This window comes from Pinus tabuliformis, chromosome 3_1 (genome assembly GCF_031772625.1).
Source record: "Pinus tabuliformis cultivar Carrire ecotype Pingquan chromosome 3_1, CPIR1, whole genome shotgun sequence".
NCBI classification, from domain to species: domain Eukaryota; kingdom Viridiplantae; phylum Streptophyta; class Pinopsida; order Pinales; family Pinaceae; genus Pinus; species Pinus tabuliformis.
The window spans coordinates 37,879,351-37,903,774 of NC_142301.1; positions in this window are offsets into that span (position 1 = coordinate 37,879,351).

The window sequence follows — 24,424 nt, forward strand, 5'->3', positions numbered from 1 at the left end:
GTCCTGATGATGGATCCCGGTTGGGATTCGAAACGTTGGCAGAAAATCGTTCTTACTGTGGATTCTCCGATCACTAAAGAAAAAAATTAAGTTCCCATTAGTCCAAGAGACTTGAAGAGCCTTGGTGATGTATTTTTGTTGTCCAAAATATATACTCTTGATTTTAGGATGCTTCAAAGTTTATGAGTAGGTTGCATCAGGTTGTGTATGTATAGCCAAATTAGGATCAAGGAAACATGTCACAGTACCAAATTGATAAAGAGATTGGTAATGAAAAGAGTAGGCTATGAGCATGATATGATAGCATTGTGACAACAAAAAAATGATTAGTTTTTGAATATCTATATTGTTTGAAGTGCATGTGGATCTAGTCTAAAATATTTTGAAAAATAGTCCACATGAAGTTGAAGAAGTAGGTGGGTGCCTCCACTAAGGTTGTGCCTCAATCAAGTTGAAGCCTATAGAAAGTCAAAATTTTCAAATCTGTGAGGTTGGTGCCTCAATCATGTTGAACCCTACATCAAGTCGAAGCTTGCATATTTTCAATGTTGTTGTGTTAATTAGGTTGTAGCCTATTGCAAGTGGGTTATTACACATTTTCAAGGTTGGTGCCTTAATCAAGTTGTATCCTATTGCAATTTATTGCTTGTACATCTTGGGGGTGAGTGCCTCTAGTAGTTGGGTGCTTGCAAATCTATGTAAATGAATTAAAGAATAAGAAAAAAGAAATTTTGATTTTCTCCCACAAGGGTTTCCACATAAAAGATTGTGTTTTCTTGTGTTGATGTGATGATGGCTTCTTGATGCATAGTTTCATTCATTGTCATAATGCACATTTTTATGACACACTGCTACAAGGTTAAATATTGATGAAATGTTTTGAAATGACCAGTTTTCCATTACAATGATTCACCCCGCCTCTATATCAATGTGATCCTTGGTCTAATAGTGGTTAGGTTGGCCTAGTGTTACGTTACATCATGTCAAATTATCTATTATATATATATATATATATAGATAGATATTAGATCTTGCCTTGTGCATTGGATTGGTCATAAGAGGAGGTTTTCTCTTCGAAGTGGATTGTTACTCATTGATATTTTATCATATTTAGGTGCTTGGTTCATAACACTAAGATTCAATATTTGTGCTCTCCAAATGTGATAAAATGTTCCTCATATGTGATTAAGTGTCAACATAATTATTCTTCTTATTTTCATGATTTCCTTGGATCTTCATATCCCATCTATGGAACCTCTATAAGAGAATCATTTCTATAAAATTCACAGATTTTTGTGTTTCTTCCTTCATGTATTTTTGTATATCTTCATTTCCTATTTATTTTCATCCAACTTATTTTCCATCTCATCCATATTTTTTTCTCATTTGATCTTCCATTTCTTTTTTAATTTATTCACAATAACATGATAAATCCACTTGTTCCAACATACTACCACTCATTTCATCAACTTGGTTCTTTAAATGAGTTAACATATTTTCTAAGATTTCACTTTCTTCGAATTTCATGTTTGATTTTTTAATTTTAGTACCAATAGAACCTTTTTCCATATGAGAATAATAATACTATTTTTTATGACAACTTTTCAATCACCAAAAATATATCTTCCAATTAAAATTTCTACCAATCATAAGCTATCTACATTTGAAAACCCTAATTTGGAGACTATCCCTTTGGTTGATTTTCCTCCTAATCTATCTCTAAATTTTCAGCCTTTATGAGTCTAAAATTTCATTCTATGGTACTCTTCTATGTCTTCTCTATAGTGCAATATGTGTAAGAAAATTTTATGTGCCAAGATAAAGTTGTCGTAGCTTTCCCAAAAATTGATCATTTTCAGCCTTTCATAAGGAGTGAACTTGTATGGAATGCTAAATGTCCAATATTTTATATATGCCTCTAAATTTGTTTCCCTAACATAATTTAGGCCTTCTTATTTTCAGTTCCATTGGCGTCACTTAATTTTGATCTTTAAACAAGTAGATATGACTATTTTACCCATAACGCCTATTTGATAATATTTTTATAGATAGTCCAAAACCATAACTTTTATAGGATATAGCTCAGTGATTCTTGGGAAAAAAAAATATATTATCTACCATATATTATTATGCTATACGATATTTACGATAGTAGACAAAAGTATCTCCCCTAAGTTTGTGGCTAACCTAGAACAACAAAGAGACAATGAACCCAATGCTTTCCTTAAAGTAAATAGATGACGGAATGAATTATCCAATTCCAATTCCGATTGCCAAAATTAGCACCTCGAAGGTCAGATAACACGATCTAAGAAACTATGAGATCTATGCAGTATCATCTAAATAATCTAATCAATAGATAAACATGGTATTGAAATGCATGAAATAACAACATCACATATAGGAAAATAGAGAATTATTTTCATTAATATAAATGGAAGGAGTTTACAACCATAAATAGGTGTTGATCTTGTAGAAGAGCTCTTCCAGGATGACTTGTCCTTTCCTTGTCACAATGTGCACCTCCAATCACCCCAAATGAATGAAATGAAACCTCTCACAAAAAACATCATAAGGGTAGAATCACTCTCCAAAAGACAACCTCTTGCATATGGAAGGCTGTAAATATATAGAGGAGTGGGGTAAGTTGCAAGTTATTATCCAATTAGAAATCTAAGGTTTTAGATCCACCTTTGATGGGAAGATGGGATCAAAGGATAAATGATGGAAACTCCAAAGTAGGATAGGATAGGATCCAAATGTTTTATCTGAGGTAAATGGCTATAACAAATTATGGAAGCTTCTGGAAGAGGAGGTTTCCATATTTTCTCTCTTTTTCCCAAATTTCTAGAACCAACGCAGGTGCAAAGTGGACCAACTTGTAGGTGATTAACGCAAGCCAAATTGGAGAAATTTGTAGGTGAATATTTTCCGACAAGACGTCAGGGAGTGTTGGTCTTAAAACTGGCTCAAATGATGCAGTTTTAGGCAGAAACTTTGGGGAATGAAAGAGGCATGCTTAGGGCTTTGTGAAAGATGACGATAAGGGGGAATAGGATGTTAATTGATCCCATTAGGAGGAATATTAATTATATGTGACAAAATGTCCTATAATATATTTTACCCTAAAGAGAAAAGTAAGAAATGATGACTGATGACTGAAGTGCTTTACCTTCTGACAAGTCGGGATCAAGAAAAACCGACAAGCTTAATTTGTTACAATACATTTTCATCATGACGTCTTTGTTGTTGAGGGAGGCATACCCATACTCAGCACATAAGCTAATCATAACATGTACAATGATTAAAAGACACATCCGTTGATGATAACTGATGGACCCATGAATGGATGACTGTCTATATGATCATATCGATCATACATTGTGATCTCTGTATAACTCTTGAAATTGCAGCCCGAATGGATGAAACTAGATCGGGGTCTTCTATATCCTTCATATGACCAACCAACGTACAATTCTAACCATGTGAATCAATGAGCTGAGGTCGAACATGGTACACACGATATGATTACTGGTGGAAGATGTAAGTCATTAACCAATGCGAGAGAAATCACCGATGACGTTAATGGCTCTTAAGGTACTATAGTACAATCTGTATGGTGTGAATAACTAAGTTGATGTCAAACACGACATAGATTCTTTCGGTTGAAGGCCATTGATGTAAACCTGTCCTGGAGAGCAAGGAAACCTTCCATTGATGTATACAAGAACCAAGGTACCAAAGGGTTGTTTCTAAGTCAACTTCCTGGATAATTTTCTGATATCGACAGGTAGCGACCCATTGCAGGAGGGCATTGATGTATCCCCCATCAATTGCATGAAATAGATATTATGATTGAGATAGAATGATGTTAATACGTAACTAGATTAGGAAAGGAAAACATGGAATGAAGGCATAAGAGTATTGTAACAGATATCAACTGAATGACTTATCTTGAATACACTGGTGACACTGAACAAAGTTGGCAGCATTGAACCAAAACTGAAATGGAGGCTGTGAAAATGGTATGATGAAGAGGAAGAGTTTCGTGTTGAAGAGTGACACACTACCATTAGCAAATGGAATACCTTGTTTTCCCAATTTCCCCAACCATACTGGTCAGTACCTCTCTATTTTTTAACAAGCTTGAGGAGGATAACATATGCTTGATATGTAAGTTCACCCTTCAGATAAATCCATTCTAGTATATTTAACAAAACCTAAGAAGAAGAGGTTTGACCTTGTCATGTTTAGCAATTCCATCGTTGTTTGATGTTTTAATGAGTCCAACGAAGGTAAAACTCGACATCTTTTTCATGTTTAGAGAGTTCGAAAAAGAGGCGAAAAAGAAGACTCCAGATGTCCCTTTTGGTAGATAGTCTCTCAAGTCTGAAAAGGTTCTTAAAAATACCCAAGATAATCTCTTAGTCATGTTCGATTAAGGTATTCATTTTTCATAAATAGTCTATCTCAGCCTAAAAAAGTGTTAAACTTATACTGAGTATACATCTTTTCATTTACTTTTACGAGTTCGAAAAGAAAATTTCTCGGTGATCTTTTCATGTTATGGGAGTCTGAAAAGAGCTAAAAGATGACTCCTTGAGGAATGAGTGATAGAAAGGGTAGAAACTAGTTCTGACCATGACGAAACTGCTCAAAACATGCAAAGGTCAAGAGGATGGCTAATAATTCCACTCATCGCAGTGGTTTCTCAAGAAAGGGTAAAAACCAAGTGAAAGCGTATGATCAACCAAGAAGATGGTGACAATGGAATGGAAAAACCAAGGCTCATCTGGAAAAAACAATATGATAAAAATGGAAATCACGAGGGATAAAATGGGAATGGTTTCATTTTTACAGAAGCTTGAAACATGGGAAACTATGCTTGAAATTGATTTCTTTTTTACACAATCTTGATACATGTGAAACTATGCTTGAAATAAGTTTTCATGCCCCCAACATAATGACTCAATCCAAGGTACATGCCCCCCAAGCTTCATTCCATGCACCTAAGTAGACTACTAGGTACTAATAAGTGGCTAGAATGAAGGTTCATTTACAAGATCAAGTGGAAGACTTTACTAGGAATTTATGATATCTAATCAAACACTTTAATTGAAAGGGGATTTTTTTCACTTTTTAATGAGCTTGACACAGGAAAAGAACTATGCTCATAGGAACCTATTTAATTTTTTAACGAAGTTGACATAGTAAAAGAACTACCCTCATAGGCACCTATTTCATTTTCTAATGAGGCTGACATAGTAAAAGAACTATCCTCATAGGAGCTTGTTTCATTTTTTAAGGAGCTTGACACAAGAAAAGGAAATTTGCTCTGATCTTGATCGTAGCCTCCAAGAGACCATGGATTCCAAGAGGTTTGCATCACATGGAAGAAAAATTCTCTAGAAGGGATACATATCAAAGGATCGAATGGAAATATCATACTCCAATGCCCCCTATGAATGATTCACTACATCACCTATTATATCATTAGTAGATGTTGGCATGGAACAGGTTGCGACATAATTAATCTGTGGCAGGGGAGATATTGCTTGCATATAAATACCATTTAGGGAAGTTGGTTGAATGGGAGTCAAATTAGGACCAACGAATGAAGGCTGCTCAATAGTCATGATTCTTCCTTCATGCGAGAAACATATCACATGAAAGAGTGAAGAGACAAGAGCTCCCATGACATAAACATAGTCATGCCCAAGGAGTAAATTAAAATCCAAAGGGCCTTGGACTACTATCACATTGATATAGACAATTTTTCCTCCCAAAGTAATAGGAAACTTAGTAATGATCCCTAATGGTTGACAGGTTCCTCTGTCAAAAGCCAACAAATTTTGGGTAATAGGCATAAGTTGTGGAGAACCTAAATCTTTCCAAAAATTGCAGGATAGAATACTAACATATGCATCTTCATCTAAGAGTTTTCTAGGTACAACCACATTATAATATTGTACCATGATTTGGAAGGGCACGTAAGGAGGAAGATGATATCCTGTCAGTCAACTCCAATCAAAGGAAGTGACCATATTGCTTGGAGGGGTGGTCGTGGGAATGGGATAATTTCTCCCTTGTGCTATGGGAACGGGAAAACTGCTCTCCAATTTTTTGGGAATAGGAGGATTTCCTCTCTGTGCCATGGGAATGGGAGAACTATCTCCGAGTTCATTGGAACATGAAGAAACAAGAAGAACTTGAGTTGTATGAAGTTCACTCTCTACGGGAAAGGTACGATCAAATGAAGGTGGAATCGAGTCAACCATTTTCTTAACCAATGGTTAGTGAGGAAAAAACTCATGGGATTGATGTTCAGAGAGAGTGGGATTCACTAGAGTTGGATCATGATCAATCACTTCATCAACTAGTGGAGGATTAGGAGAAATCTTTCGGTAACCAACTGGAATTCACAGCTGAGAAGTTGTAAATTTTTCCAACACTTTTGAGGCTTCATCCATATAAGGACAAAGGTGAATAGGATGATTCCCTTCACATAACTTACAGGTATATTTGAATTTACCCTTTTTCCCATGGACCTTACTATCCTTAGTTGAGGATTTTTCACTAGCATGATATCTAGAAGCTGATGAAAAAGGTCGATGTGAGCCTGTGGACCACACTTCTAATACCTTGGGAATACTAGGATAATCTCTAAGAAGGTGGTTAACCTTACATAACATGTAAGGGAATTTATCTTTATGAGGTTGATTGGAAAATTTTTCCATACTAGTTGCGTCCGTAGAAATGGTTTCTGGTTGCCCCCTGCTTATTTTGCTTCTTCTTCTTCCTCCGTTTCTTCTTCTTCTTAGCTTCCTAGTTACTAGAATCAAGACTTTCACCAGGTGAAGAGGAAGAAAGGGATGAAGACACAAAAGGTGAAGAAGGAAAAGGGTCAACTCTAGGATCAACATGAGGTTGATGTTGTTCAGGTGGAGGAGAAATTGGTTGAGAAGCATTTTGGACATTCAGAACCATAGGGGTTGAAGATAACCAAACTGGAAAAACAAAGATAAATCCTGGAAGGGATAACGTTGCCATATATGGAGCACCAATATTTATAAAATAAGGAAAAGGAACAAGATTCTCATTAGAGGGATTCCCTTGATTGGTAGACTCTGGAACTGTTACCATTAGTCTCAACCTAAGATCCACTGAGGAGTTGTTCCATGGCCAATTAATTGATTTTAGAAATTAAAGACAAAAACAAAAAAAAAAGGGGTAACTAGACATAAAGGTTTAGCAAGCAACCGTGAACTACAATATGCACCTTGGCGAACCAAGGAGTTAGGACACAACAACCAATCTCCCTGAATGTTCTGTTTAGTGTATCAGGGTATACAAGGAGACAGACTCCGTTGCCTATGGATGGATAGAAACCTATAGGGGGCTCCCAAAATATACTCGATGGTACGTGGGACCACAGTCTGTAGTAGATTTGTCTAATGCATAAGCATTCGATGAGAGCGTTCCCATATACTTTATGTGCATGGTTCACCTTCCAATATACCCAAAGGTACGTGGAGAACGATTCTATACACTCACATACATGGAACAAAATCTCACCCCGGGGATACAACATTGGAAAAAAATGACAACTCTTACGTTTAACGATGCCAGAAAAAGTCTCTAGCCTAGACCTCTAAATGTTTGCGTTAATGTTACAAATGATCCTTAGGTTGATTCAATAAATTTTACTATTTATCTTTGATTAAGTTTCAGTTTTTGGCTTGCCATGGATGTCACCTAAATATCTTAAAATGCAAATCTAGCATGAGAAAATGGAAATATTTCTCTTTCAATGAAAATCTAGCTAAGGAAGGGAAGAAACAATTAGTATGCAACACACAACATGTAGAAAAAAAGATGCAAGATGTAATTTCCCTTTCAATATGACTATTCCTATATCAATGCACATACAAAACACTAAATGCCAATGGAAAAAAAAATCTTTTCAACACACTTAATTTTCGAAATGGAGAAAACTAAGATGAAAATGTTTAATCACTGATTTAAATGCACTTTTCAGAATGAGGACTAAATAAACAAGTCATCCAAGCGTTCAATGACCAAACAAAATCAGTTTGCAAATGACAAAATGATAAGAACAAAGAAAAATCAAAATCAATTATTACCAAAGAAAATTAAACACAAATGAAAACCAAATGGAGGCTTTAGAGAGACTACAAGACAATCAAGACTCAGGGAACGTTAGTTGGAAGTAGGTTGATCAAAGAGACACTCAAAACAAGGGAAAGTTTTGTGCACAAATAGGGGTCAATGCTAGTGCAGAAGAGGCACCAGTGCCTTACAACATAGGCACATAATGGGCCCAGGTGAGGTGAACCGCTCTATCGGAGGCACAAAGGGTGCGCTGGTCCAGCGATAGAGGATTCACCCACAATAATTTCAAATGAGACTCTTTGAAATCACTTCCTAGATCTGTTCCTCACTAGGTAGAGAAGAAAAGGTCTATCAAGGAGGTAATCAAATGCAAAGGACAAAGGAACCACTAAGCGAAGACACCGTTCCCCAGTATGGTAATCAATTTGTGGTGGGTGTGGGATCCCCAAAGGGCAGTTTTGGGGCTTAGAGCCCAGATTTTGGTTCAATTTTGTAATTCCAATGTAAAGACTCCGCATTTTGTTGGCGCAAAGCACGTAGTTGTTAAAGATTCATATGGTTTTTCGCCCTTGTTTTGATAATGTAATGTCGGCTATAGAAGATCTACCCATGGTCTGCGGACCATGGGATTGTATAAATAGAGCTAAGCTCTAAGTAGTTAGAGACATAATGTCTAAGTAATGAATATGTATGCGAGATAGCTCTGAAGTGTAAGTTTAAGTTTTGGGTCGTAGCATAGGTAGAGGCTCTGCAGCTGAGTGTGCAGAGGCCTAGTAGTTCACAGCTGAGTGCGCGGACCCCTGCAGCTGAGTGCGCAGGGCAAGTCAAGTCTGTAACCATCAGGAATCATTAATAAAGAGAAGTTTTCTATCATTCTGTGTATTTATTTCCTGTTTATGCATCTATTATATTGGGTATGAATTTCACTTCTAATGCTTATATGATGCGCGAATGTGTATAAATATATTGGTTAAGTGAATGCAAGTAAGAACATCTGTTTACGCGAAGCTAACTAAGATTTTCTAATAAGATAAGTAAGATACTTAACCTAGTTTGAGGGACAGTGCATATTGCTGCTCTAGTAGTGCGAAAGGACTGCAACCCTTGGTTAGGGCTGCACAAAAGCCGATTGCAATACTTCACAAAGGTACTGAAGGATAGAGAAGAGAGCGAAGCCACCTACGCGAAGGCAGGTATAGTTGGAATAATCTGACATCACAACAATCTCAAGGGTGTGGAAACTTGTTTCCAGCATCCCCCCATGCTGCTTCGGGTGAGACTTCAGTCCACGCTCCATGGGCTGATGTCGAAAGGGCCGGTAGTGTAGGGATTTGTTTGGCTAACTAACGTTGAACCTGGGTCACAACCCTCAAGCCAACAAGTGGTTCCGTTGCTGGGACTAGAATCTGCATAAGAGATGTGTGATGTCATATCATTAAAATCCAACTAAGAATTCACAAGTTCACGGCACAGGAAAATAGAAACACGTGATTGTCAAAAGAACAGTGGTTAGATAGCTACCTATATACGAAGATCCATGAAATATTTTTCGCGTCCTTCCCTACTGAGTTATACGAGTGGATCACAAAGATAACATCTAGCCAAGGAAGGTAGAAACTTGACGGTCCTATTGTGTGGACCCCGGAGCTAGTGCAAAGATTGGAAGCATCGGAGGATAAGATCACATGCATCGTCGATCATTGGCTCGATTGCATTATAGGAGGATTTGTTACTGAGTTTGCGGTTGACACCTCAGTTAGCTACAACAAGGTAGAGTGACTCTTTCTCAAAGGACCGTGAGGTAAGTACATAAAGTCTTTGAATACTTGGATTAAAATGTTGTTGTGTGAAAAACAGGTTATGAAGTTACCTTGATGTTCGAGTCTACGCGAAGTGGAAAAATTTACAGAAACGAAGGAAATAAGGGTCCAGAGAATATCCCCTTGATTTCACATCTGCAAGGGGATGAGAAAGGGAATGCGAAGGTCTCTCCGCGAAGTGATATTCATCTGATAAGGCAAGGATTTCCGCGAATACCACCTCCACCTACACCATCACTGGCTTCACCTCCATCACCTCCAACTTCACCTGTACCACCTCCACTACCACTGTGATTCAGTATGGTGAGCATAGTGAAGTTTCCTTTGTTCAAAGGCTTGGGAAATGAGGATCCGGACAAATTTTGGTTCGTAGTGAAGGTTGTATGGGAAGCTCAAGGTGTTACATATGACCATATAAAGAAAGCAACACTGGTTAGCACCCTACAGGATCGCGCACTGACTTGGTATATTAAGTGCTCCAACGATAACCCGAATGTGAGAGTAGCGAAGATCGAAGCAACACTGAATAGGGAATTTAGCAGGCCTAAATCTGAGGCGCAGTCGATTGTTGGATTCAAGGAAATCACGATGCTACTAGGTGAGATGCCTTGGGAACTAGATCAAAGGCTGAAATGTATGATTCACGAAGCAAACATGAATCTGACGGATGGATAGCATCACGAGTGGTTTGTAGCTTCGCTACTACCACACTTGAGGAGTGTGCTATTGTAGCAGAAGATAACAACTCAAGTGGAGGCCCTAGAGATTTTCATGAGACTACATGAGACCCTAATGCAAGATCCTAGTCTGGGAGTTCAATAGATTCCTGTATAGCTGAAGAATCTGTGCCTTGAGATGTAAAGCTTGAAGGAGGATAGGACGGCTCGACCAGAAGTGCACGAAGAAGTATGGTGCATGAAATGTAAGAGTCAGGGTCATGACAAATACCACTGCCCAGTATTTACAAATTACCTTGCAGGAGGAGGACTGATGCCTCTAAGGCCGGAAGCTCAAGCACGACCTAGCGTGGCACCTGCTTTGTGGTGCGTTATTTGTCAAGTAGCCGGAAAGCATGCCATAGATAACTGCCACTTGTTACAGAAGTATACACAAACTCTGAAAAAATTGTTCTATAGCTTTTCTAGGTCGTTGGGACATGATGATTGTACTTGCAGGAGCTATGAATTGATGATGGATAGAATGCCCACCTACAGAGTTCAGGCCAAAATGAGGCCCCTTGACCAGAATGTAGGAACGGCGCGGACAAGATTTCAGGGGTGCAGAAGAGGCCGAGGTGGAGGAGGACTTGGTAGCGGTCACAGACAATTGATTTTCTATAATTGCGGAGGCCCAGGACACTATGCCGGCTATTGCACTGATCCAATGTGCCCGTCGTGTAAGTATTGCACACTGTTTGATCATGAGACAAAAAATTGTCCTACGCTAATAGCTAGGGTCCGTGACAAAGGAGTGTTACCACCTCCCCCGACTCAGAACCTGCAGATGATGAGGTCTGAGCCACGTGAGGAAGATCCAAATGTAAATATAGTGCTCCGAAGTGGAATCGTAACAGGAGATGACAAGGGGAAACAACCAGAAGACATTACTTGGGTTCGAAAAGCCCTGGCAAAAGAAGCTGAGTTTGATTTGGAGTGCACTTGGGAAACCTTCATGGAAGCTAAGAAGAGCTTTGCGAATGCCTCCACATTAGGAAGCAAAGATAAGCCTGAGCTGGAGATGGATCCCTCCATGCTCACAAATTTCCTGGAAACTTGTATTACACAACAATAAGGCTGTGAAAGGGTTATAAGAACTCATCAACAGATGTGCTGGGACCATGCCAGGAGAACCGCGCATAGTCTGGAAGATCGAAAAACATAAAACAAGGATGGGGCATGAAATGAGACTCACCACGCAGATCGGAGAATACAAGATAAATCAAGTCATTTTGGATTTGGGATCAGATGCGAATGTTCTACCGAAGCAGACATGGGAGCGAATGGGGAGACCCATGCTACAATGGTCTCTAATTCAGCTAAGAATGGTGAACTATTAGAAAATCATACCCATGGGGCGATTGCAGGGAGTAACCGTGGATATTGAGGGAGCAAGCACGTTGGCAGATTTTGAAGTAATAGAGATTGTTGATGACAAAAATCCCTACCCCGCGCCCTTGGGAATTGACTAGGCTACTAATATGAACAAGGTAATTAATCTAAAGAAGTGGAAGATGATCTTTGAGAAGAAGTCACTGCACGTAATAATACCCTTGGATCCTACTGAGGGATCTCGCTATACGGAACTGGTCCACGACTATGAGAGTGATGATGATCTGGACTGCATCTACAAGATAACAGCGTGAGACCAAGACTGGGTGAATCCCATCAAGGATGGATGGATTACATGGGAGCACGAGATTTATTGCACTTCGGATTCTGATGAAGAAGTAGAACGATGGAAGAATCAGTTACACGAAGTAACTACGTTGAATTGCAACATGATGACCCGGTCGCTACGCTGTGTGTCAACAGAAGTAAGAGATATACCTACTTATGATGTTCTAAATGAGTTAGATACCTTCTTGGATGCATTCGAAAGGGAGGTGCTAGAAAAGCAACGCTTCCAGGCCTTAGATTGGGTACTGCACGCTACGCCCGCAAGATGGTCGGGCACGCACAAAAGAAGCTTTGATGATTGGCACGAATGTAGGAGAATGATGAGAACAAGATTTGGTAAGCCTGAGGTGTGACTGATAGACAAGTATGATGGGCAAGATGATCCATGCGCGCATCTAGCCAAGTGGATGAAGGAATATGGACAAAAGATAAAACTTGAGTGGGTGCACTTGTTCAGTCATACCCTAGATGTCATACCAATGAACTGGTATATAGAAACAGAGCTTCGCCATGGGACAGGTGAATGGGATATCCTGCATGAAGGATTCATGACGACCTTCAGTTTTGAGGATGGTTGGGATAGTATTGATGAAGTGCTACAAGAGGTGAAAACAACCATCTTTAGGATACCGCAGGAGCCTTTAGACTTGATTCGGCCTGAATGGGCTACTCAGTTGAGTCGCATGCTGGAATGTTATAATGTAACTATTGAAGAGGAGGATGAGGATCTGCAGAATATTAACATTCCAGAAAATAGAAGGCCACTGGGAGGTTCAAGGACCAAAAATTGAGAACCCTGATAAAACCGCGCCGGTGAAAACTAAGTAGTTGAACATTGGTACAGAGGCAGAACCCAAATTCACGAAGGTCGGAGACTACTAGGACGACACGACGGTGGATAAGGTCGCTGAATTACTCTGCGAATATCAAGGCTTATTCCCGACCAAGTTTACGGATTTGAAAGGAATAATCGGAGATCTAGGAGTGATGAAGATCGCATTAAAGCACGACGTGAAGCTAGTTAAGCAAAGGCCTTACCGCTTAAATCTGAAATACAAGGAGAAGGTCCACATAGATCTAGACAAAATGCTTGCATCAGGCATCATTGAGCCTGTGGAGGAAACCGATTGGGTAAGTTTGATTGTGGTGCAAGAGAAGAAGCAGAAGGATGAGATAAGGATATGTTTGGATCTCAGAAAACTGAATGACGCCTATGTGCATGACCCTTTCCCAACTCCGCTCACGGATGAAGTGTTGGAAAATATAGCTGGTTAGGAAGCTTATTCTTTCACTCATGGGTTCTTGGGGTACCACCAGATCAAAATCGCGTTGGAGGATAGGAGTAAGATAACCTTCGCGACTGAGCGGGGTTGCTTTCAATATACTATCATGCCATTTGGATTGAAGAATGTGCCTTCTATCTTGTCGCGTGTGATTGTTGCGGCATTCAAGGAATATATTCATAAGTTCATGGAGGTCCATTTTGATGACGGGGCTGTATGTGGGTTGGTTAAGCGCCATGTCATGAGCTTGCGCTTGATGCTCGATACCTGTTGAAGATACCAAATTGCACTCAACCTCAAGAAGTGTTTGTTTCTCGTTCCATTTGGGAACCTATTGGGGCATGTGGTTTCCAGACAAGGGCTGATAGTAGACCCCGCGAAGATCGCGGTGATTCTAAACTTGGAAGCACCAAGAAGTGTGAAATAGTTGCGTGCTACTCTGGGACATACAAGATATTATAGAGAGTTTATCAAAGACTATTCCTAGATCACTGCACTGATGGAAAAACTGTTAAAGAAGGATGTCACGTTCTGCTGGAATGATGACTGTAAGAAAAGCCTGGATATATTGAAAGAAAAGATGGTTGCTGCGCTGATTCTAGTCTTCCTGAACTGGAAGAAAGAGTTCATGTACATGTCGACACGTCATGTATAGTGTTGGGGGCAGTACTGATGCAAGATGGCAAAGAAGGCTTGGATCACCCTATCGTGTTCGCAAGCCGTAGATTATCCAAAGTAGAGAAGAATTATTCCACCACTGAGCGCAAGGGGCTAGCTATGGTTTATGCACTCCAAAAGTACCAACACTACTTGCTAGGAGGCCACTTTAAGATGTATATGGATTACCTAGTGCTAAAGTACCTGGTCAATAAGCCTGTGTTGGGGGGGCGAATTTGCAGATGGATTTTATTGTTCCAAGAGTATGACTTTGAAGTTGTTGTGAAGCCTGGATGATTAAACGTGGGACCAGACCATTTGTCGCAGATAGGAAGGCCATTGCGGAGGGATGAAATGCCTTTGAATCCACAAATGATGTTGTAACCTTTCGAAAAGTGGAAAATAGATTTTGTAGGACCTATTAAACCTCAAGGAAAGATAGGAGCGAGGTATATTATCACTGCGACAAATTATTTGACTCATTGCGCAGAAGCGCCGCCGGTGAAGGATTGCATGGGAACAATTGCCGCGAAGTTTCTATTTGAACATTTATTGACGTGATTTGGATGCCCAAAGATTGTGATGAGTGATCGTGGTACACACTTCCTGAATGAGACGATCAACGCACTAATGGAGGCATTTTAGGTGTATCATCAAAAGAGCACACCTTATCACCTATAGGCTAACGAGACAGTGGAGGTGTTCAACAAAGTGCTTGAAAATGCTTTGACCAAGGTATGCAATGCGCAACGAAGTGATTGGGACCTATGCATACCTGCAGTGTTATGGGCTTATTAGATGACATGCAAGAAACTAACAGGACAGACACCTTTTAGGCTTGTCTATGGAGTGGAAGCCGTAATGCCTATGGAATACATCATGCCTAGTCTGCGCATAACAGTGCTCATAGGTATGACGGATCACAGAGCCCTAGAGGAGAGGCTCACGTAGTTGGATGAGCTTGAAGAAGAATGATTTTTGGCTGGATTTCACCAGCAGGTCCACAAGCAGCGTGAAAAAGCATGGCACGACCAACATATCACGCTGTGCACATTCAAGGTAAATGATCTGGTTTTGTTGTATATAGTAAGTTTGATAAATTCCCCAGAAAGTTTAGGATGCACTGGTTAGGCTATATCTTATTAAGGATATTACCGATGGAGGTGCGGTACAACGATCAAGTTAAATGGAGAACCCTTCCCAGGAAGGTGAATGGTAGTCACTTGAAGCCATACACCAGTGATCCAATGATGTGACTATATGAAAACGGCATAGTCTTAGCACTCCAGGCAATTGAAAGGAGGCACATGACTATAAACTACTCTGCCCGGGAACTGCACGATGTCAGGACTGCGCGCAGTAGCTAAGTTTCATAGGGTCCACGACAGCGCGAAGATAGCTGCGCTAGTGCGTGGGTCTGCCAAAAAGTGACCATTAAAGTCACTATTCATGATTTGATGGTTGGTTTGAAGCCAAATGGAGCAGGCGACAGGCATTTAAGGTGAACTTTATGGGTTAGATTCTTGGAAATCTATCGCCAATCTAGCATTAATGGATCGAATGAGGGGGAATGGTTGAATTCAAATTCAAAATGCGCTATAAATTACAAGTGGTTGTCCAGCAAACAACACTTGGCAATTTGAGAATTGAGTTGTTGCGCACTCAAGTATTCATGAATCGAGACTTATTCAAGACTCTGAAAGCAAATTCGTTGTTTGAGAAACTACTCGAGACACTGAAGGAACTGTGGAGTAGCACTATGTCAGCGCCCAAAGAAGCCATGGACACAAGAGTAGTGACAGTTGAGGAAGTCACATAGGAAATTTCAGAAGTGGAAGCCCCAGAGAGCGCCAGAATAATCATTGAGTTCCTTAAATAATCATGAACACTGAGACCTAAGAAGGATAAGCAGGCCATGATCCCGGTGCGTGTCTCACCTAGAAATCCACTAAGGACCAAACTCACATTACAGGAAAAGGGGAAGGCATGATGAAGAGATGGAAGTTGAAACATAGGGTGTGGACCCTATTACCCGGTTACCTGAATATGTTCCTCCACAAAAGGGTAAATCCAAGGTGTCGAAGGATATAGATGAGGGCAAGAGCTCTCCGCAAACTTTGTTGCTCGCAGACGATATTATCTTTGAGGGACCGCACTTAGGGCAGGTTCCTGTGTTCAAATTTGAAGATTGGGACCTCACAGACCACGAGAAGTTCTCGTATTTAGTGACTGAGAAGCTAATGCGACAAAAGATCGACATGACGACTGGAATGATTGAATTGGAGCCGTGCAAATGGTTCAAAGGTGTAGAGAAGGCCCTGTTGCTAAAAATGCTCTGGGTGCCTCATTACCAACATTCCCTAGTGACCGTCTTCATCATCAGGCAGCTGCTCTACTTGGTGCATGATGGGTGCTTGTGGCTGGAGGAGCCCATCCCCATCACAAACCATCTAATTCACCAGATTACATGGCTACCTTGCTCAAGAGAGGACCCAACAAACATTTCAGAGGGAAAAGGTGGCAAGTTGGCCCTCGCGGAAGCAATGAAAAATATTTTAGGTTGGAGAAGAAGAAGCGAGGGTATGTCATCTCTAGCATTAACAACCCTATATTTAAGGTCGTGACACAAATATTGGCAGGGAAAGTGATGTGGAAGTGTCGTGTGGATGAGGTGCCCGTGCCAGTGGTTGCACTAATGGTGCAGTGCACAGAAGGGGTCCAGTTCAATTGGGTGAAGTCTCTATGTGGTGAGTTCCTTGCGAACTGTCGCGAGGCACAAGAGCAGGGAAAAATGTTTCATTACACATGGCTCCTGTTGTCAATTGTACTGGTGGCATGGGAGCTGCCCGAAGATAGCCAGCTCCCTTTGGTCACGCCGGACCTTCTAGAGGAAGCGAAGTACACTTCGCTGTGGGCGACCAAGGACATGCAATGGATTAGAGAAAGCAAGATCTTATGGGTGATAATGGAGATGAACATCCGGATGAGGATCAATCGCAAGCTGCAGTTATCACCCACAGTCTACAACAGTTTGCAGAGCTTTGTAGAGTTCAAAGAAAATTTCCACCATGTCTTTAACATGGCACAGAAGGACCTTATGAAGACATGGCATGATTTATTATACCTGGTGACCGACGATGTAATGTTCGTAGTCCTTGAGTCTTGGCCGCTGGAGTGGTATGCTCCAGCTGGCTCCACGGTGGAAAAGGAGAAGTCCATTGCGCAGTGAAAGAAAGAAGAAAAAAAACTTCGGATGGCGCAGTTGTCAAAGAAGCGCAGAAAGGAAGAAGCAGCGGCTAAGGCCCAAGTAGGGCGCGACGCTGTGAATTTGGCAAAATAGCAGCAGAAAATAGGACAAGAAGAGCGTAAAGGATAGAAGTCACCTTCACCCGAACCAGAGACAAACACAAAACAAGGTGGCTCGGAACTGCAGATGGCATCCACCTAGCTCAAATGTCCTTGACCAAGTGATAAGACAGTGCGCGAAAGAAGACCAAGGCATCCAAAATGTCCTTTAACCCAATCACCCTCACTAAGGGGGATTTGCATGATATCGGCGAAATGATGAGGGATGTCACCGTGAAGGCCCTTGAACAATTTGAAGAAGAACAATTGGTATTGGGGGCTCTTCGGATAGAGTTGTAGGAGTTGCAGGTTCACACTCCACAGGCTGGCACAGTGTCCACCAGCTTCGCAGTCGGCACTTTAGCTGCCGAGGAAATGTTGCACACTAGGATGACCAACACGATAGTGCTACCAGATGGGGCACTTACTATAGAGAAAGAGGTCAACAGACCCACGGTGAGCAATTTGAAAGGGGTAGGGTTGAACATGGCTACGCTCCCTCGGGAGACACTCTACCTCTGACAGGATGGAGTCACCATAGAACTTCGAGCTAGGGAGAGTGGTGCACTACAGGTGATGAGCTATCAACACATCAACATTGAATAGTTGGGCCTGCAGCGCAATGAGGAAGTCGAGCAGAATCAACAGATTATGAAGGTGATAGAGGAAGAGATGGCCCTGTAGTTGGACATTCAGGCAGAAGAACTGGTGGAGGCGTGCATCCGCAAATTTCTCACAGGGGTGTGCAATGGTAGAGCAGAGATGGCCAGGGTTCAGCTGGAGCTAAACTTGCAGATTGCAGAACTAGAGTTGAAGGCTCAGCCTTCAACCCCACCGAAATTTAAGGAACAATGCACCACCGCGGTTATGACAACGATCGCGGTGGTTGACAGTGCAGTGACAGAGTGGATGAAGCTATTTGAACAGTCATTCGAGGTCCTAACCACCCTGCAGGAGGACCTGAATGTGGAGCACCTAGAGACAGAGGTGTGCGAGCTTCAACAGAAATACGATGAGGTAAAAGGGACTGCACAAATGGTTTCCCTTACACAAAGGCTTGCATGGATGCTGCAGGAAAAGGCACTCAAGGAATAGGTGGATGTCTCTCAACACAAATAAGCGGTCTTAAAAGCACACCTACAGCCACGGATCGATGAGGCGTATGCAATTACAGCCTCCATTGAAGCAAATCACGCGCAACTGCAAGAAAATCAAGAGAGAATTCAGGGTAGCATTTCAACAACAACATTCACCGAACAATGCGTGGAGGAATTCTAGTAGGTAGCCTCTCAGTGCACTACTGAAGTTGCAGTGATCCAAACAGAGCTAGGAGGTCTTCACGTTAAGATCTCTGCACCTACAAAATGACTCGAGGGTGAGTCACGATGTTTGTGTTGGGGGCCTGTTGGGTACGAGATCCCCCAAGGGTAGTTTTAGGGCTTACAGCCCATATTTTGGTCCAGTTTTGTAATTCCAATGTAAATATTCTGCATTTTGTGGGCACGAAGCACGTAGTTGTTAAAGAGTCATAGGGTTGTCCGCCCTTATTTTGATAATGTAATGTCGGTTGTAGAAGATCTACCCACAGTCCGCAGACCATGGGATCATATAAATAGAGCTAAGCTCTAAGTAGTTAGAGACACAATGTCTAAGCAATGAAGATGTATGTGAGATAGCTCTGAAGTGTAAGTTTAAGTTTTGGGTCATAGTGTAGGTAGAGGCTCTGCAGCTAAGTGCGCAGAGGCCTAGTAGTCCACAGCTGAGTGTGCAGACCCCTGCAGCTGAGTGTGTAGGGCGAGTCAAGTCTGTAACCATCAGGAATCATTAATAAAGAGAAGTTTTCTATCATTCTGTGTATTTATTTCCTGTTTATGCATCTATTATATTGGGTATGAATTTCACTTCTAATGCTTATATGATGTGCAAATGTGTATAAATATATATTTTTAAGTGAACGCAAGTAAGAACATCTGTTTACGCAAAGCTAACTAAGATTTTCTAATAAGATAAGTAAGATACTTAACCTAGTTTGAGAGACAGAGCAGATCGCCGCTCTAGTAGCGCGAAAGGACTGCAGCGCCTAGTTAGGGCTACGCAAAAGCTGATTGTAATACTTCGTGAAGGTACTGAAGGATAGAGCAAAGAGTGAAGCCACCTATGTGAAGGTAGGTATAGTTAGAATAAATCGACATCACAACCATCTCAAGGGTGCGGAAACTTGGTTCAAGCATCCCCCCATACTGCTTCAGGTGAGACTTCAGTCCACGCTCTGCGGGATGATGCCAAAAGGGCCAGTAGTGTAGGGATTTGTTTGCCTAACTAACGCTGAAACTAGGTTAGGCACCCTCAAGCCAACAATTTTTTATACGGGATTGATTATTGTGGATAAAATTATCTCCCTTGGGTTTGGTGGCTAACCTAGAACAATAGAGAGACAAGGAACCCAATTCTTTCCTTAAAGTAAATGAATGATAGAATGAAACCTACCTGGAATCTATCACGGGCTTGTTGGGGTGTAGGAATTGTGGTTAAGCAGACTCCTTCAACACTTAATTTTCAACCCAGGGGTTTCTTAAACTTATAGGCAAAGCATAGGAAACACCAGAAATTATATGAAATTTTCCTAAATCTATTCCTACTTCCTTAATTACAATATTGCAGAATCAAAAAGAAAATATCACTTGGCAATTTACAACAAAGAAATTCTATTAGATATCATTTTTGGGATTCAACTGCGTTAAGTAAGTCATTCAAAGTATGACCATTTCCATGAGAGGTAGTCGTAAAGTGACTAATTTCTCATGATTTTTGAATAGTTCACTTAGCACTCATTGCATCGGGTGATGCTCACAGGGGTGAAGAAGTGGGATTGAAACTAGTGAAATGTGGAGAACGAATCACATAGCATCAATCATCACTTCCGGGGCTTGCACCCGGTAACCAGGACTTCCCAGGAGGTCACCCATCCCAGAACTCCTCTGGCTCAAGCGCGCTTAACTGTGGAGTTTTTCCCCACAATCAAGCCCACTTAGCTTGCTACCCCATTTGCAAAACCTTAGCAAGTATTGTGCCTCATGAACCATTCAGGTAGAGATCTCTACCTGAATGGTTCATGAGGCACAATACTTGCTAAGGTTTTGCAAATGGGGTAGCAAGCTAAGTGGGCTTGATTGTGGGGAAAAACTCCACAGTTAAGCGCGCTTGAGCCAGAGGAGTTCTGGGATGGGTGACCTCCTGGGAAGTCCTGGTTACCGGGTGCAAGCCCCGGAAGTGATGATTGATGCTATGTGATTCGTTCTCCACATTTCACTAGTTTCAATCCCACTTCTTCACCCCTGTGAGCATCACCCGATGCAATGAGTGCTAAGTGAACTATTCAAAAATCATGAGAAATTAGTCACTTTACGACTACCTCTCATGGAAATGGTCATACTTTGAATGACTTACTTAACGCAGTTGAATCCCAAAAATGATATCTAATATAATGCACTAAAGAGTCAAGGGATCTCTACCTGAATGGTTCATGAGGCACAATACTTGCTAAGGTTTTGCAAATGGGGTAGCAAGCTAAGTGGGCTTGATTGTGGGGAAAAACTCCACAGTTAAGCGCGCTTGAGCCAGAGGAGTTCTGGGATGGGTGACCTCCTGGGAAGTCCTGGTTACCGGGTGCAAGCCCCGGAAGTGATGATTGATGCTATGTGATTCGTTCTCCACATTTCACTAGTTTCAATCCCACTTCTTCACCCCTGTGAGCATCACCCGATGCAATGAGTGCTAAGTGAACTATTCAAAAATCATGAGAAATTAGTCACTTTACGACTACCTCTCATGGAAATGGTCATACTTTGAATGACTTACTTAACGCAGTTGAATCCCAAAAATGATATCTAATATAATGCACTGCGAAAATCCCCCATACTTAAATTCAAAAAGAAATTCTAGTGCTGGAATATGAAAGAAAGTACTTTTGTGAAGAAATAAATAAAAGGAACTTTCAAACTCTTGTAAGAAATCCTGATTAATTGAAATGGAAATCTATGTCTATCTTCAGTATAGTTGTATGTCAGATTAATGATTGTACCCTTGAAGATATCTGACTTCTGTATAGATCTTTCTCCCTGAACTGAGCTGTTATTCTTGTATTCCTACAATATTCTTGCACCAGTACCATAACAAAGTTTATATGCTAGAAGTATATTCTACACTTGTAGTGAAGATTTATGTCCTCATGCAGGGGCTCTAAGTCTTAGGACTAGAGCACTCTGTTCCTGTATCAAGATATTGTTTCTTGTACTGGAACATAGATTCCTGCACCAAGTTTTCAAATGTCTTTCATAAAAGAATACAGAGTGTGCTAACTTAAGAAAATAATTTGCAAAGGTGAACAAAAATTTGAAATAGATTTCACGAACAGAAATATGCTTCAACCCAACTTAACTTCAAAATAAGAATTAACTTCGAAAGTAAAAGCACACTTTTCTTCAATAGGGAAACTCTTTCATGCAACTAAATAAATCATCTAATTGTGATAATAGGCTTTATCCCTGTAATAGTTATTCACATATATCTGATCTGCCTTTTTAATCCTTTTAATTCAGAAAGGTTCACTTTGAACAATTAGATGTGGAGTTCGATACTTTCCTTAAAAGTGTAAAGTGCAGGTATAGATTAATGCGTTATAACAATGTTCATTCCTTAATTATCAAAGCATATTTAATCCAGAATATCAAGAATACTTCTAAAAGATGAACACTCACTTGTAGAAACGCATCAAGATCCTTATGACAGAAAAGAATGAAACACTTTGCTATAATGAACCACAGAAATATAATTGCAAAACTGTAAATGCACTAGTGCAGGAATAACGTGCTTGCACGATCCAAGCAGAAATAATACTAATCTTCGAAAAGAAAAATTACAAAAAGGTAAAATCAAACTTAGTTAAGTATGCACACCACAAATACGTCACAAAATGACTATAGATGAAATCGAACATGAACTTTGTGAAAGAATAGAAGCATCTACTTAATTCATGCCTTGCATTAAAATGAAATCAACACACCTTTAACGAGAAAGAATAATGTCAGGGAGAACGAGCTGGGTTGGCTGGGACCTAGCCAACTAGCTCATTTCCCTATTTAAGAAACTTGGAAACTCAGCTCTCAGTAAAGCGTCAACATAGAATTAAAACACAGGATTGAAATAACATGGCGCAGTCCCTTTATATTAAATTTTAGAATCAGTAAATGCACATGATGAAATTGAATCCAACCCAAAACGAGGGCGATACCAAAAAAATTACAAAATACCATAGTTATAGTAGCATTGATATCACTCCCATTTCCTATATGAATTCTACATTATATACATCCCTTTAGGCCTACAGCCATAACAAAATTACATTTAGTGTTACGATCTAAACCTTTCGGCTGTACCGAAATAACAACAACATTTGTTAAAAGATGAAGCTGACAAGGCTCTCCAAAAATTTCATGCAGGAGACTGTGGTGGACACCTCTATTGGAAATCAACTACATATAAGATCCTAAGGGCTGGATTCTATTGGCCAACCTTGTTTACAAATGTAAAGAAATTTGTGACTTCTTGCCATAAATTTCAAATTTTTGAGGGCAAGAGAAAATGGTTACCTTTACCCTTAAAACCCATTTCCACCGAGAAACCTTTTCAACAATGGGGTCTTGACTTCATTGGAGAAATCCATCCACCCTCTTCTCGCCAACTCAAATGGAGACTCAATGTCACTTACTATTTTACTAAATGGATAGAGGCCATCCCCTCCAGATAGGCCAATGAAACAGTGATCATAGGTTTCTTAGAGACCAATATATTGTCCTGGTTTGGTTGCCCCACTAAAATCATTACTGATAATGCTGCAACTTTCAAATCAAAGAAGATGATCAGCTTCTGTAACAAGTATCACATCATATTGGGCCATTCCACATCCTATTACCCTCAAGGGAATGGACTGGCTGAATCTTCCAACAAGAGTCTCATTAATATCATTAAAAAACTGTTGGAGGAAAATAAGAAAACTTGGAACAAAAAACTGATAAATGCATTATGGGCAGATAGGCTTACAACCAAAAAATCCATTGGAACTAGTCCTTATCAGTTAGTATATGGCATGGAGGTTGTTTTTCCTTCATCATTAGGAGTCCCTATCATGAAAATTCTCCAAGAAACTCAAGTGGAACCTAATGACATTCAAATAAGGATAAACCAGATCATCAATTTACAACAGACCAGAGAGGAGGTGTACCAAAGATCCCAAGTGTTGCAGGAGAAGCTTAAGAAGATATTTGACAAAAGAACTAAGGTAGAAGATTTCTTGGAGATAAAGTGTTAAGATGGGATTCTAGAAGAGAGGATAAGGGGAAACATGGGAAGTTTGACTTCCTATGGAAAGGGCCATACATCATCTATGCTTTCAAGGGAAACAATGCATATTTTCTTAAAAACTTAAATGGCACAGAAGCAGAAGAAGGACTAGTTAATGGTCGGATGTTAAAGCATTACTTTGATCCTACTTTCTAATGTTACAATATTTTTAACATCTACATATTATATCCTTTGTAATGTCAAAGTGTTGATTGGACAATAAGATTTTGGAGTTGAAGCCCGAAGAGAAGGCCTTAAGCTTCAAAAGTATCAATGTCATACATACAACAAAGAAGCAAGCAGAAGAAGATTGCAGAGCACAGTCAAAGTCATTCAGAGGCCATCTGATCTATTGTTCTTGACTTTCCAACAAGGAAAGCCATCCCCAATT